Genomic DNA, 3,740 nt, shown 5'->3' with positions numbered 1-3,740 from the left:
ATATAAAAAATTATAAGTTTGAAATATATGCATGCATTAATATGTAGCTATGACGATGATCAACGATAAAATGTAACAATATAGATTAGATATATAATGTTATTTTAAAATATGATATATCATTGGGTCGAAACCCACAATTGCATACCAAAAAAATGAAAAAGTGCGATAGATAAAAAGTAATCAAGTGTATTCTTATAAAAAACAATTGCAGTAAATCAAAAGCCCATAAACACGAACCAATGGGTTTATAAATTATAAGGAAGACATTGGTTATTTTTTTCAAAAAACAGTGACAAACTAACGCAAATCAATACTAAAATTAATATACAATCACATTTCAAAACCAGATACTTTTGAAAGAATTAAAAAAATATAATAATAATAATAAGTGGCTCTTGTTAAACTTCCATGCCTTGTCAAACATACATATCCTAAAGATTCATGTAAACAATGTCTAGATGGGCAAACATAATGTAACCAAAGCCTCATCTATCTTTGCAGGAAAATCGTTTGAGGCTGAAATTGAGTTGTGCGATTGTGCACCACTTCCAACAATTTGGATGATTCATGTATGAACTTGTGTTGTCAACCTTGCAATTTAGAAACATTTATGTCAGCGTTGGTCCACCGTATAATTGCAATTTTCTAGCATCAAGTATAGAACATATCATTTTAAAAGAAAAAATGTTTGAGACAAATGAAACATAACAAATTACTTCAATTGTGAGAGATAAAAATATGTGAACTCTGAAGATACTCGTAACCACATCAAACTTTAAGGACAAACAAAAAAGAGCAATTCAACCTATAATTAAAACAAATATTTTGTGAGCATTTTTCATTGTATCAAAAAGCAAGTTATCAAATCAAAATGACAATTATAGCATTTTCGAATTCGCCAATCCTAAAACATTGTCAGCAATACATCAAATTTTTCAATCCTCAAATATTCCATATAATCATCATTTACAAACCAATCATACATAATGTAGGGAAAACTAAACCAAACCTACACCAACTGTTCAAATTTCACAAATACTTTTTAATAATTGCATCAACAAATCTGGACAAAATTCATCTATAATAATCTACTGACCCACATTCCTAACTTTATACCAAAGTCACATACTAATTATAATTAACCCTACACTAAATGAATATATGAACTTTTGGGAGTAGAGAATTGATAATGTAAACATTTTTTTGACAAAATCTTACCTTACTTTACAACATTTAGCATTATACCACTGGTGGTGACGACGGTAAGACGGTGGCCATCATTACTTATTTGATTTTTGTAGACCGGTGAGTGATGAAAAATCTGAGACACTGAAGAAGCAAAACATATTTGTTTGGATGAAACATGAGAATTTGATGGATCAAGGGATGGTGGGGGAGATTAGATTATAAATTTGGCCACCAGTTTGATTTGTATATACTGAATATGATGAAAGGGTATAATCTTTAATTAAAGCCAAACTTTTCCAATTGATTGAGAAACGATTTCTCTATTGCCCTCTACTCTACTATAATTAAATAGTAAATATAATTAAAAAAAAACTTATTGAGAACCACAGTAACCCCTAATTAAACACAACAAATCATATTCATTTTTCCAAAGTAAAACAACCCAAGCAAACATGAAACTACAAAATATCAAAATAACGACACCAGTCAGTAAAAAAAAGTGAGTATATAATTTGCTCGTAAAAATTACTACATAAGGTTTGTGGTCTCCAATATAATTGCCCATAAACATTGAATCTGCTCCTAAAATAAAATTTTAAAAATTGGGTTTCCAAACATTTACTTGCGTAATGAAGCCAAGCTTTTGGTTAGTAAAAAAAATTCCTACGTTGTTAGAGATTTATTGATTAGAAACTTAAAATTTAGAATGAAACAACATATTCGTGCAGAAAAAGGATAAAATTAAATATAGGTTGACATATAAATGGAAGATATTGAGTGTGAAAACTATTTTGCGTTTCTCGGAGCTGAGGGAATGATTTTTACCTTTTCTTCCATAATCAGTATGACTTCATAATTTTTATGCAAGCAATTAACAAACACTTAAATTCATTAACAAAAGCACAAACTTGAATAATATACTTGGGTAATTGATAGACGTGTAATCCACTTTAGAAATCATGCATGCAATTTAACAAACATTTAAAGTTAATTAACAAAGGCACAAATTTACAACCGTGTACCAATAATGAAAAATAAAATTAATTAAATGAAGCACATTTTCGCTGTATCAAAATTTTTTTGTTAGTAAATAAAAAAAAATCAAGAAAAGGGGGAAAAATTAAAAGCAAACTCTTCATTACCTCTTACTCAATGATGAATGTACTCAATGATGAATGGAGTGAGGAAGAGAAGGTGAAACAATAGATTTTTCTGCACAAAACCGGGAGATCATTCTATACAAATCGCCTGCATCAAATTGTTAGAAACTCAAAATAAATGAAGTAAAAATAGAATAAACAAAAGAAAATTCTTCTTCACTCGACTTCCAACCTCATCGGCGGAAAACACCACAAACCATAAAAATATGTGCTTGAAAATCTACAAACACACCGAGAGAGTAAAAAAGAATAAATAAACTTTTAATTAGGCCAATCACTCTACAAAGAAGTCTGACTGGTACAATCACTCTCACACCAGAATTATGCCAAAAAGTGTAATTAAAAATTAATAAACTTTTAATTAACAAATATATAGATGTTCAGAATAATGAAGATGAAAGAAACAACGGAACGACACAAACCTAATTAAGAAAGGTAAAAAAAACAAACCACAAACCTTGATTAAGAAAGAGGAGAAAGCAAACATTTGTTTGTTGTTAGGGATAGAACGTGTTTTGGTTTTCAACCGTTTGCTATGGATTGGGCCATATTAGTTATAGGTCATACCAAAAAGCCATACCAAACGTACTAAGTAGTTTCTACAGTAAGAGATAGTAAGAGATATATAGTAAGAGATATAGTAAGAGATTTATTATATAGTAAGATATAGTAAGACATTGTTTGGTTTGAATGATAGGATAAGTAATCCATAGATAAGTAATATAATGTAAATTAAAAATAAATAAAAAATAGTTAATACATTATTTGATTTGATGGATAGATTATAATTTATTTGATTTAATTGATGTAAAATTATTAATTAATAAATAGATAAATAATATTACGAAAATAAAACGAAATTAATTGGGATAAATTATACATAGATTAATAATACATCAAACCAAACAATGCCTAAGAGATTATATAGTAAGAGATATAGTAAGAAATATATTATACTTGAATAGAATTAATTAATTTAGTTGAACGATATATTATGTAATTATTTAATTATATATATGCTTGTTGTAAAAAAAATAGAGAAATAGAATATTTGGTAATATTTTGAAGATATTAGTTGGAGATGTTTTTTGAAAATAGAGATTACGGATCTCTATTTTGAAAGAATGATAATGAAAAATAGAAAATATGAGTTAGAGATGATCTAAAAAATTAAAAAGATAAAAAAAAATGTAAGTCATCTATGTGTCACCGTCAAATTATAAATAAACTTCTCATAAAATTAAATTATATTAAATAAACAAATAGCAATAACTCCAAGTCAATTCATCTTACCCCTCCTCTACGCATCAATATCAATATACAAAATAATAATTAAAAAAATTATTGGATCTCTTAAAGCCGTACAAAATAAATTTATTACAATAATAT

At 27.5% G+C, this 3,740-nt stretch overlaps 1 long non-coding RNA gene across 1 annotated transcript; it reads right to left on the bottom strand.

Annotated features, from left to right (window-relative positions):
- Window positions 1–400: 400 nt before the first annotated feature.
- On the bottom strand, window positions 401–2,802 carry LOC140885192 (uncharacterized). The gene is made up of 3 exons (XR_012150833.1): window positions 2,334–2,802; window positions 1,222–1,332; window positions 401–593 (listed from the first exon to the last, which is right to left on the bottom strand). It is a non-coding gene; the product is annotated as an uncharacterized lncRNA (long non-coding RNA).
- Between the last annotated feature and the right edge of the window lie 938 nt (window positions 2,803–3,740).

The sequence above is a fragment of the Henckelia pumila genome, chromosome 2 (genome assembly GCF_033568475.1).
Source record: "Henckelia pumila isolate YLH828 chromosome 2, ASM3356847v2, whole genome shotgun sequence".
Lineage (NCBI taxonomy): Eukaryota > Viridiplantae > Streptophyta > Magnoliopsida > Lamiales > Gesneriaceae > Henckelia > Henckelia pumila.
This window is presented reverse-complemented; position numbering and strand designations above follow the sequence as displayed.